The sequence below is a fragment of the Triticum aestivum genome, chromosome 4A (assembly GCF_018294505.1).
Source record: "Triticum aestivum cultivar Chinese Spring chromosome 4A, IWGSC CS RefSeq v2.1, whole genome shotgun sequence".
Lineage (NCBI taxonomy): Eukaryota > Viridiplantae > Streptophyta > Magnoliopsida > Poales > Poaceae > Triticum > Triticum aestivum.
This window is the reverse complement of record NC_057803.1, coordinates 595306653-595319584: the sequence shown is the minus strand read 5'-3', so window position 1 is coordinate 595319584 and position 12932 is coordinate 595306653. Positions and strand designations below refer to the sequence as shown.

General features: G+C 46.5%; 1 pseudogene; it reads right to left on the bottom strand.

Annotated features, from left to right (window-relative positions):
* Window positions 1-3621: 3621 nt before the first annotated feature.
* On the bottom strand, window positions 3622-8565 carry LOC123087335 (type I inositol polyphosphate 5-phosphatase 4-like; annotated as a pseudogene).
* Window positions 8566-12932: the final 4367 nt, after the last annotated feature.

Sequence of the window (12932 nt, the reverse complement as noted above, 5' to 3'; positions counted from 1 at the left end):
TTCTCTATGCAAGCATGGAGATGCATGCGTAGATGAGTCGGTCAGGTTTCTCAAAACAACTCAGCCTAGCTAGTGCGTGGCTCTCCTAGAATATATAGACAATTAGGAGCAGAGAGTTCATGCTGCACAATTAATGGTTAACCAGACGAGCAATGATGAAAGAACAAATAGTCTTAAGAAAGTGACGAGCAATGTTGAAGCTTACTCCGCACCAGAAACGGAAAGCAAGTGCCAACCAGAAGGAGCCCACAGTTTGACCAGATGACACCTGAACGAAGTCCCACTTGCAAATATATGAACCACCCAAGTGATGCTCCTACCACTCGAGTGATCGAATTCCTTTCTTCCTATTAGTGCATGGGCGGTGCATATGTCACACACAAATCCTGTCACAAAGAGTATATTCCACAACCTGGTGCAACCGATCGAGGCCGATCCGGTTGACGCATCATGCATGCAATGCACGGACGAAACAAATCACTTGAGGAGGTGCCAACTGCCAAGACATCTCCAATAGGATGGTTGTCCATGCATGCATGGTCCAAGCCAAGGTGTTCCTAAATGCACACACACTCATGAACCCCACAAAAGGCACCCACCTCCTCCTCTTGGGGTGAGTGGGAGCTTCACTACAACACACATAATACAGGTGATGCGTGCGTGTGTGTCCGTGCTGTTGCAACGCTGCTGTAGCCCCAGCTCGATCTATCAATCTTCCAATACCAAACGCTGTTACAATATGTATATGTGCATGTGCGCGCGTTGGGTCCCTATGGTCCCCTTGTTTTGGGGTTGAGTGGCTAGCTTGTTGAGCCCCCACTGCTACTCTCGAGAAAGAGCTGATCATTCGATCGTTCGTGGCCTCTACAAAATTTTGATGGGTCGCCGTGCACCGAACTGCGCATGCGCGTATATTCTGGTGTGCCGGCGGCGACGGAACGACGACGGGCGGGTGAGTGGGCGGGCGCGGTGCACTAGGAGGACGGCGGTTGCGGCGTCTTGGTTTGACCGGCGGCCGGCGAGAGGAGGGCCGTGTACGTACGTGTCACGGAATAATAGACGAGATGGGCTCGACGGCTCGGCGTCGGCGGAGACAGGCCCATGAATCGCCGGGGTGGCCGCCCTCTTGTCCCGCTAAAGGAAGATGCATTTCGTGTATACTGCGCTACTTTGCACATTAGTTTAGTCTTTTCAATCAACACGTACGGTGAAGAAATAAGACCAATGCAAGCTGGGAATTGTTCCTTTTTCTCCGTGTCTGTGCGCGGAGAAGACAAAGAAAAGAGAGGCAGAGATGGCAGGGCAGTGGACAGCAACGAGTAGACGACATGAAGTTGTGGACGTACAGTGTTCTAAGTAAGTGGCACCTCCAGCAAGCAGCGCAGGGACACGGATGCCCAACTTGTTTGCAGCACCGGCTCTCGGGATCGATGGGGTCGTCCAACGTGTGCAGGTTCCCTGACGAGGAAAAGATATCCCCGACCGATATCATATCACAGAGTGGCAACAGCAGACTGATCGGCCACTAGACTCTGTGACCAGGAGCTCGGTTCCGTCGGTACGTACAATACAACCGGCGGCCGGCCGGCAAGATCACTGGGCCTGCCCACAACAGGAGCAGGAGTAATAGACACGGTAATGGATTGTGCAGGACCGCTGATCCGTAAGGTTGGGTTGGGGCAGCGATGCCACCGTCTGGCAGCCCCTGTCCCGGGAACCCTCGGCAGGCGGGGGCAACCGGGCATGCCACAACAACAAGTGGAGATTGATTTTGCAACCACAACAACAAGTGGAGATAAACTCAACCCGACGGCGTTCTACGTGAAAAGAAGCGCATGCAAATGCAATGCAACAGAGGAAGAGGACCCTACCCACAACTCCGTAAATCAGAGCCTGGAAGAATATAATTTAGAGAGGAGACGCGGAAGAAAAAGGATTCAAGAACGCTTTTAAGCTTGATTGAAAAATCCACGGATTTATTCCCTCCTTGTTCCGCCGGACGGACGCGTGGACGGGGATTCCGTTCTGTCGTCCTCGTCGATGGGAATGAGCCCGTGACAGAGCGTGATGCTAATTGTGTTCCAGCACGATCGATGGATTAGCGCTTGATTTGGACACAGAGCCGCGCGCCCTTAATGCGACCGCGGGACTCCACTCGTGCACACATGATGGGGACGCGAGGTCTGATCCAGATCCCTTGTCCATGTTACGCAGCACCAGACAGATCATGGGGCTACACGAGACGTGAGTGGCCGGCATCCCGCCATTTGTTCTCCCTCTTAACGAAAGCTTCCCGGCGAGGCGAGGCGATTATACGTCGCCGTCGCCACTTTCTTGTGAGCGCTAGTAATTGCAAATCACGAGGTTAGTTAGAACGAAAGAAGCCTAGTTAGCGTGTAATTGTGTGTAACTTTTTGTATGTTTAGCGTTATCGATCTTATATTTTGGTCGACATGCATGGGATTTTTGTCGAGATCCAGGGAAGGGAGCTGGTTGGGCCGTGTGAGACGTACAAATGGGGACAGCGGGAGTGCCATGGTCTCCTCCTCCCATGCGGATGTCATACGCACACGGACGGACACGCTATTTTGTATACGCATGCACGGACCTTCCTTTCTCGGCCGCCGCTGCTGTGCCGCTCACCCCAAGCGAGCGCCGAAAGCCTATGTCCATCGTCCAAAAAATAGTAGAACCGTCTAGTGTAGGAGGACGCCGGTGGCGTGCGGCGCCGGTCCGGCCAGGTGCCAGTTGCTGCCCGTGACTGTGGGTGCCATCTTTGGCCTGAGTCCTTGCCATGCGCTCCCTGGCTTCGCTCCATGTCCATGGCGACCGTGGCTCCATACGATTCGTGTAGCCGCTGATTTATTCACCCTGACAACTGCTCATTGCCCTGCAAGAAGCAAGCAGCATGCCTGAAGTGTAGCAGTGTAGTAGTATAAACTCTCGCGGCCAGCCGTGGACGGAAGGGAGATGAGCCTAGGGTTTACAGCCCGGCGAGGCGTAACACAAAAGCAAAAGAGATACCGTGGTAAAAACGACACAGGTGGTGCGTCCTGTCCGCTGAGACGAGATGCTCTTCTCTAGTGCACTTCCACTTTGGACCCTGGATATACAGTAGTTTTGGACGGAGCGAGCGAGGGTCTCTTTTTGTTTCCATCCTTTTGATGAGAAAGCAAAAGACACAGCAGACATGGCCATGGCAATGGCGTCGTAGTACCACTCCTACGAGCGATTGACCGGTAGCACCCGAGTGCTCGCGCCTGCACTCCATCTGAGTAGACGGACAGGGAAGGGAGCGCCCCTCGGCCCTTTTGGCGCGCCCCCACCGCTTTCGTGTCCCCCGGCCTGCCGCCCACGCAGCCAGCAGCCTCTGCCCCTCGCTCTAGGTTTCACTTTCACCCCTCCCTTGGCCTTGCCAAAGCTACAAGAAAACAAAACAATATTGCAGGGCGCAGCAGCAGGCAGCGAGAGGCAGAGGCGGCTTGTGGGTGAAACTTTCTCTTCTTTTGTCCTGGGAGGGAGGGAGCATTGCTTTGCGCGCAAGCCTCTGCTGCCCGGTGATCATTTCTTGCCAAGCATGGGGAGGGACACTCCAGTAGTAAGCACTATAAACATAGTAAATCCATCATAGGCACAGCACAACGGCTCAACCGCTCAAGCTTCAGATGGTATGATGATGATAATGCTGTACAAATGGTGGCTGTTTCTTTTTCTATTTTGACTAAAATGACTGGGCTGGGCCGAGCCGAGCCGAGCCAAGTGGCTCTTGTTACATCAGGAGACCAAGCAAATATGAGAAAAAAAGAAAAGAAAAAGAAAAACAAGCATTCCCTTCCGAATCACAAACCACTCCGGAAAAAGGAAATCCAAACGGCACGCCACAAAATTAGCTTCGGCTGTCAGTGACTCCTACCCTATCTACTAGCTTAAATCACGACCAGAGCAGTCCTGCATTCTGGATTCTGGTTTGGAAATGAAATGTGTGCCCGCCCAGGGATGACGGTTAGAATCAATCAAAACTGTGCAGAACGGACGGACGGTGCAAATCTTCCTGTAGACAAGTGTGGGAAGGTCTTATTAGTGGTCCCGTTTTAAACTGTCTCTCGAAAACGACGATCTACTCAAGTATATCACATACCTAAAAATCTAGAATTAGATGGCATCTTCTTGAGTATCTGCAATCTGCACGACGGTGAGAGCTGAGGTGTTAGCTCAAGCAAACTTTTGCACTCATGGTGGTATAATAAATAAAAAATGCATACCCTCTGCATATGCTATCACAGCACTAACCATGAGGAGGCACAAGAACTGGAGTGGGGGAAGGGCAGAGCAGTTCAGAATCACCTGTTGCCTGGAAATATTACAGTTGCTGGAATCTTGGGAGGAATGAAGCTACTGCCCCTACTCTGGCACCGAAGAAAGAATGTCTGCAGGGAAGCTATGATGATGATGAGTACAACAATGCCTTCACATGGAATTCAGTGAAGCTGACAGAGCAGCCAGCTTAAACAATGAGACAGTGCAGTGAATATACTGGTACTAGTAGTAGAATACAAACCTTGGCTCCATGGGGATGCACAATCAGTAAAAGTTGATATCTGTGTAACTGCGTGGATAAGTTGGGTATGGCAGTTCATCCACCCCCATTAGGGAGCTGGACCGGGTGAAGCTGCCGAATTGGGCCTGGCTCGGCAGTTTAACCTCTGCCGTGAAAATGCTGTATACAGGCCTGTGGTCTGAGAATCTAGACTCGCCGCGGACGTAACATAGTTGGTTTAGGCCTCTGCCATGCCATAAAATCCGATCGCACCTTCAGGAAAAGAAAAATGTTTTCGTTGAGGGGAAAGTCATGATGTAAAAGGGGAAGAAGGTATGCTTGGATGTAATAATGCATCGATAAGTTTTGTTTTGTGAATTTTTACCATGCGGGCGTCCTCCGCTTCTCATTTGGATGCATATCGTCGCCCGCGTATCTGTCGGAGTTGTATGAGTACTTGTACGTGGGTGGAAAATAAATCCTCCCTTCTTTCCAGCCGGCGAATACCCGACCAAACCTTTGCTCTATACGAAGCTGTTGCAGAAAATTTTCAGGTAAGAAACAAGGCCAAGAATGTGATCGCCAGAGCTGCGCAAGTTGCTTCAAGAGGTATATGATATGTTATCAGTTCCGAACCTCTGACCAGAATGGCTTACCTGATCCTTTTCCAACAATTGTTTCCAGTTGTGCATCTCGACCAAAGCCTTCACGGAGCGATAGGAAAGAGCTATCCGGTAATTCAGATCCCCGACCCATATTATTCGACTGAAAGAAACAAAATATATGAGACACTATATAAGATATTGGTCTTCCATTTGTGCAATTTTATTCTACTTGGGTACAGCCGAGCTGGAAGTACTACATACTCATGGTCAAGAATTGCCTCTGGCGACTTCTCGTCGCGTGCACCATGAGCATGTGGGAATCTGGTTTTTCTCAATATTTCCACCACGTCCGCATTCCTTCTAAGTTCATCGCCATCCTTCTGACCTGATGTTAAGTGTGTGCAAACAAAGCAGAAGCTTGTCTGATGCAGAGACATGCTGATTGATATCGATCCCTAAGAAAAAAAAGAGGGAATGGGTCATATATAAAACTATGTAAAGCCAAGAAAAGTGCCAGGAAAAAATAAATGCACACAACGAACTTAAGATTGACTACTGCACACCTAGAAAAGCTGAGCAATAAATGGCAAACAGTACCTTATTTCCAAGATATCCCATCAAGCCTCTACCAACACATGACACCTTCAAGTTCTTCACATGCTCCCTTATGTCACTCCGCACCCAAATCATGAGGAAAACCCCAACCATTTGCTTGCTAGCAACTAAGCAATACCTGCTGTGTCATAGAAAATCTGAGTTTCAGTTCAGAGAACTTTAGCCATTCCAAGTGATGAATGAATATGAAGCTTGTAAGATGTATCGATGAAATATTAGTAGTTCCTACTTTCCAGTGGAAACTGTGTCATCTAGCAACTTAGTCTCAGCAACAACTAAGTTATGCTACAGGCGCAAAGAATATATATTCATTGTCAAGAATACTTACTTAGAGTTTACCAACCGTCTGTTGTTGTCATCTGTTGATAGTGGAGCACCATATCCAAATGGCATTGGTGAGAAGAAGGTGCCACCAGGTGATTCCTCGTCCATATTCTCATCATCAGAGGACCCACCACACCTCATACTGGTGTCAACATCGCTTGGCCTGCTCCCAAAGCTAATCCGGTCACAAACACTGAACCGTCGGTCCACTAGGGAGTGTGGATCCATCATGTCAATTCTTGAGCTTCGACCCAAGGACTGAAACGAACGCCGGTGGAAGAACGAAGAGTTCTTTTGTCTTCTTGACGATCTCTCGAAATCGACATTAAGCTCCGCGATAGGTTCCGGAGCCGGCGACGGGGTGTGGTAGTTGTACCCGGCAGAGCCCTGGAGATCCAGATTATTTAGCGTCTTTCTCACAAGAGAGACCCATTTTTTCGCTGGACCATTGTCTTCGGTCAAGAGGACGTTGCCAGCATTCAAAGGAACAATTTCCTGAAACCTGATAGGACAACAACATTCTCATTATTCATTTGGACCATTTTTCAGGATGTTTATGCTCTATATATCAAAAAACGAATATTTGCTCAAGTAAATGCATGAGTTTAGAGTTATACCCGATGACGTATATATCAGCAGCAGGAGAAGTATGGAGCCAGTCCTCCAGATTCAGATGACTGGATGGTGACCTTCCTCCCACATTCCATGTACCAGCGAACACCCTAAGCACACGGTTACATGGATTGTCACATCAGACTGACTTCGCTTTCGCAATGATCGGCGAATCGATCTTGTTGTACAGAAGCATTATATACCTGTAGTCCTGCGTGTTTGTGATGTAGGCGCGGTCGATTCCGTTTCCTGCTCGACAGTCCCGATCCGAGTTCTTCCTGGGCAGCCTCTCTAAGGAGGACAGGTAGAGTTAATTTGGTCAGTTGGGCATAGGACACCATGTTGACCGGTCAATTTTGCACCCATGGAAAGGGGTGAAAAATCTGAAAATGCAGTGATAGTTACTGTGAGGACTGAGGACGCAAGCAAAATGTAGTACCTGTTCTGCTCTTCTTGGTCTTGCACACATCCCTCTCTGAGAAGCTGGTCCTCCACTGCATCCCCACTGAAATAGTCAGAGCAAAATTTTAGCACAAGGACAGTGAAAACAATCTGCATTTTTACTGAGGTCTCAAGCATGTGTTTGGTTGTTTCTGCAACAATAACCAAAAAAAAATTACTACACTACATAGGAGTAGGAAGCAGGAGGTCAAACTTGCTCCTGGAAACAACAGGAAATTCATATCCAGCAGCCAGAACACCGAGGGAAAAAAGCCTGAGGTTAACAGCATGTAGTTAGTACCTTGTTCGACTCCATAATCCGAATGGAAGTCCTTGGCTTTTGATTTGATGTTGAACCACTTCCTAACGATGGTCTTGGACCAGGACAGCTTTTCCCCCACACCAATCAGAGCCAAAGCAAGATCAGAGACTGGACACAGGATAATTGTGAAGATAATACTATTAGTAGCTGTTGATTGATGTGTGGTCACTTACCCTGTTCTTGGTTGGAGTCTCATCTCTCATTGTCTCAATGCTTCCTCATGCAGCAGGTCCAGGGGTGGGATGGGATGGCTCCTCCCCCCAATCCCCTCCCAATTTCGCCCCCTTTTCTAGTAGCCCCACTAAGAACGAACAGTTTATAGATATCCTAAAGCAAAAGGGAGGAGGGCGGATTCTTCCTCTCCCTCCCCTTTTTTCACCCCTTGTTCGGAAGATTCCGCGCTGGGAAGGAGAAGCAGGAATTGCCAAGAATTGCTCGGCGGCTCAGACAAAAGGGGCGAGAATCCCTCGAGAGGCGATTGGTGGGGAAAAGAAGGGCCAAGGAATGGCGTATTTGGGGGTGGGGGGACGAGATCAAGAACGGAAGCAGAGACGGCAAGATTCAGGATTAAAGAGAGCCCCAAAAGAGGCCGGCGACACGAGCCTGTAAAGAGAAAGCTCCTGCAATTACAACCCACCAGACGCCCAGCTCACGACGCCCGGTCGGATCAATGCCGGTGGCGGGCGAGCGGGCGGGAGTTAATGGCCCGGCCGTGCGGGAACGCCCGGGGGCCGGCAGGGGCAGCGGAAATAAATGGGGGAGGGGCTGGCCGGCACCTGGGGGAAAGAAAGTGAATCCAAGGAACTCGGCGGAGGACACGGAGGCGACCCGGCCGCCCACGTCGCGCGCAATGCGAGGAGTGAGCTCGCGGGCGCCGGCGGCGCTGGAGGGTCGTGGAGGGGGAGGCGGGAGAGGACGGACGGCGCTCTGCTCTGCGCTGCGCTGCGCGGTCTGTGGGTTCAAGGAGGGGGAGGCGAGCAGGAGGAGGGGACGGACAGAGCGAGGCGAGGCGAGGGAGCAGCGGCAGTAGCAGAGGAGTGTGGGGGGAGGGAGGCACGGAGGCCAATATGAAGGGAATAAAGCGAAAGCTTTGGCGAGCTTTGGGTTTGGGGGCCTCCGCTGCTGCTGCTCTTCGGCTACTGCTGGCTGCTGCGCTTTGCTTTGCCTTCTAGGAGAGGAGCACTGTGTAGCCTTTGCTCTTCAGCTCCAAGCCCGATGCGGGCCAAAGACGCAAAGCAAAGCACAGCACAGCCTTGGCTGGCTGGAGCTGATGCTGTTCTCTGGGTTTATTACTGTTTTGCTTTGAGCCTTTATTGGCCTGCTTAGTATCTCTGTCTACACCAGTGTGTAGGAAAACCGAAAATTGCTTTTGGCCGAGGAGCTCCGTGCAGGCCTGCCTCCATTTGCAAAATTCAAAATTCATATTTTTTTACAGTTCGAAAAGCTCTAAAAAAAATACAGATATACACATGTCTGCAAATTTTTAGGACGGATTACGTCGAAATGAGGGTTGTGCAAAGAAAGAAAAATATATTGGGCCTTTCAACACGTGATACCATTCATTCTCAAATTCCATGCATTTGTTTTTTTTTTGTACGAAGTCGCGATTCAAGGAATTTCATTCTGAATTTTCAAACACATACATTTCATCCTTGTTTAAGAAAAACAAACACAGCTAACACACCATATGAGAAGGATAAGGCGTTTGTAGGCTGCACCGGTAACCCATGTTCATGAATTCGTCCAAATAACCAGTTAACTTGCCGATTAAACCTACTCGTAGCGTCACTAAGTAGCCGATAATTTCATAAATCGGTCGATTAATTGATTAAATGGACGATTAGTCTATTAATCCCCTACATGCCAGCCAACTCAGCAGCTACCAGTTAATGATTTTCTCAACAATGCTGGCAACCAACACCAACAAGCTTAAATTAGCCTTGTAAGGGCAACATGGACAATGTAGCCAGTGGTATCCTTCTTCATCTTTAAGTAACCATCATATACCCTCATACCTTTCATGATGTGCAAGGACAATGGGTGGTGCATCCGGTATCGACATTGCAAATACCAGTTGAAATAGTGCATCAAGGGCCAAAATAGTCCCCATAGAGAGCGTCATGCCCCCGTGCCGACGCCGGTTTAAGAATTGATGTCCCGACATTGAACCTTTGAAGTTGAGTACATGCTCCTCCCGCACGCCCCTTTTCTAAAAATCACCGTCATTATCGTCGTTTCATCCATGTTATCATCGAGAAGGACACCATTGGAATGGGGAGAGAATGGGAAGAACATTACTTCGACGAGAAAACGCCGCTACTACATCTCCATCTTCACATGGACACTAAACTCCACTAACATTGAGATTCAACTCCCCACCTACCAACATGAAAGCAAACCTTGCCACATCCTCGAGATCCATAAGGACCACCGGAGACATGCTAGGCTACTTAGTGCGCTGACGAGCATCCGCTCTCAGAAATTGCTGCCTTCTCGCCTCTGACAATTGTAGCATAAGAGGAAGCAAGAGGTTCCAAGAGACTCTGTACCTCTAAAGGTTCGGTCTTATAGCTGGAAGATGGTAGCCATGGATGCATATGGCCCCATGCAGCCATACCACAATCCCACGTGTGGGGGTGGAATCCCTCATCGGTCCTTGTGACATCTTTCGGGTGGTCTTCCTCTTTTGCTCCAAAACTCCCAAAAATATCATTTTACTTTTTTGGTGAATTGTTGTCAAGTGCACATGTAAACAACACCATTAGTAATAATAATAACTAGTCCAAGAAAGATTATTTAACTGGGGCAAGCAAAAGTGGTTAGAAAAGTAGATACGTTTTGGACGTATCAACTCACTGCTAACACGAGTAACCAAAGATATGTATGGATTTTCATTGCATACATTATATTACGCATTTGATGTCGTTTGACAATGATTACTTTAGCTAGAATTGATTATTGATTGCTTGAATTGTTTGAAAAAGTGACTCAATTAAAATTTGGGATTATAAAGAAACCTAAGTAGAAGTTTAGTGAGTAACTATATAATCCAAATTGAGCACACACAAAGATGCCTTCATTGGGTTGGAATAAATTCCATAAACCTCAAACAATATTTGAAACCCTAGTTTGAAATTTGGGAAAATAGAATGAACCCTAAAAGGTTTAGGAAACAATTTTGAATCCCAAAATGCGGTGACAAGTTAAAAGATTTATTTGGGCTGAAAAGTATTTTTAATAAGACCCAAACAATATTTAAGCCTATGATAAGTTTCCAAAAAAGATTAAATTGGATTGGTTCTTGGAATATATTCAAAAATCCAAAAGGGAAACTATTTAGAAGGACTTTGTATTTACTTGAGCAGAAAAATAAATTACCAATAAAACATTTGACTTTTTGTTAATATTCCATACTAGATTTAGAGCATATATGGGTTTTAAGACAAATTGAAATTTAATACAATATTTAATCTAGGCGTTCAAAATATGTGGCAGAAAATATTTGTTCAAAAGGACCAAACAAAATGTATACCTATTCAAAAATATTCCATTTGGCATTTAGGGAAAGTTTGCTTTTGAAGGAAAAATAGAATTCAAAACGAAATTGAGTTTCTTCATAGTAAAGATAAATTACATCAGATAATTGACTTCCAAGTGAACTTAATAAATAGAGCTATACTCCCCGGCAACAGCGCGGGAATATAGTCTTGATGATCCATAAGTATAAGGGGGCCATGACAGTTTTCGAGGGTAATATTTCATCCAAATTTATTGATTCGACATAAAGGAAGCTAAAAAAATATTTATAAGCCTTAGCAGTTGAGTTGTTAATTCAACTACACCTAAGAGATAACTTTCTTGCAACAATTTATCAGTAGCACAGTTATAATAGCGCCTGTGCATTAGTCGCCTCTCAAGCATGAAACACCCCATCCTATTTACCAACTCTCGTGCTAACTACTCCATCTGTAAATTAATATAAGATCATTGATAACTAAAATAGTGATCTAAGAGCAACTCTAGCAGATCCCGCATCCGACCGGTCCGCAAAACGTGTTTGCAGTTTGCGGAAAAACGCTTTGCGGGCGGCGCGGATGGCCGCAGTTGCACACTCCGCATAACGGACCCGTAAAAAGGGATATTAGCGGAATATGCTCTTTTACGGGTCGGCTTTACAGGGTTGATCCGGCGCAGCTCCTCCCGCCTCGGAAAACCTAAATTTGCACCTTAATTTGATCCAACATAATGCATTTCTTTGCTTTTTCAACAACATTGGATACATAAGACATCACCAAATCTTTACTAGAATAGTAAGACCAAAGAAAACAAGAACCACAAGTATGCATTTTAGAAGATTTTCAACTTTCATAACTGCTCCCACTAGTTGGACTAATATCTTCTCCATGCATTCATTGTTTATCTGCGGATTCTTGATTTTGCATTCTTCTTTCTTCATCTTTGGTTCGAAGGAAGTAGACGTCGCTTCCCCTCTAGTAAGGTTACTACAAACTCTTGAATAGATCGATCAGAAAGGATAACTTTGAGGTGGTTTCGTACCCTACCATAATCTCTTCGTTTGTTCTCCGCTATTAGTGACTTTGGAGTGACTCTTTGTTGCATGTTGATGGATAGATATATGATCCAATTATGTTATTATTGTTGAGAGAACTTGCACTAGTGAAAGTATGAACCCTAGGCCTTGTTTCAACGCATTACAATATCGTTTACGCTGACTTTTACCACTTGTTACCTTGCTGTTTTTATATTTTCATATTACAAAACCATTATCTATTATCCATATTGCACTTGTATCACCATCTCTTTGTCGAACTAGTGCACCTATACAATTTATCATTGTATTGGGTGTGTTGGGGACACAAGAGACTCTTTGTTATTTGGTTGCAGGGTTGCTTGAGAGAGACCATCTTCATCCTACGCCTCCCACAGATTGATAAACCTTAGGTCATCCACTTGAGGGAAATTTGCTACTGTCCTACAAACCTCTGCACTTGGAGTCCCAATAACGTCTACAAGAAGAAGGTTCTGTAGTAGACATCAAGCTCTTTTCTGGCGCCGTTGCCGGAGTGGTTAGCGCTTGAAGGTATATCTTTAGATCTTGCAATCGAATCTTTTAGTTTCTTGTTTTAGCACTAGTTTAGTTTATAAAAGAAAATTACAAAGAAAATAGAATTGAGTTTGCCTCATACGCTTCATCTTTTTAATATTTTTCGTGAGAATGATGGAAAGGAAAATCGTGCTCAAGTGCTAGAAGAAGAAGTCTATAAAATATTTGGCACTAAATCTTTGAATGATGAGCATGATTGCAATGTTGTTAGTATGAACTCCTTGAATATCCATAGTATGAATGATGATTGCACTAGTCATAATGAAAATGTCTCTTATAAGCATGTCAATTTTTGTGGAGTGCCTAGAGTTTGCAAGTACACACCAAATAGGGAAAATAGATTTTGTAAGA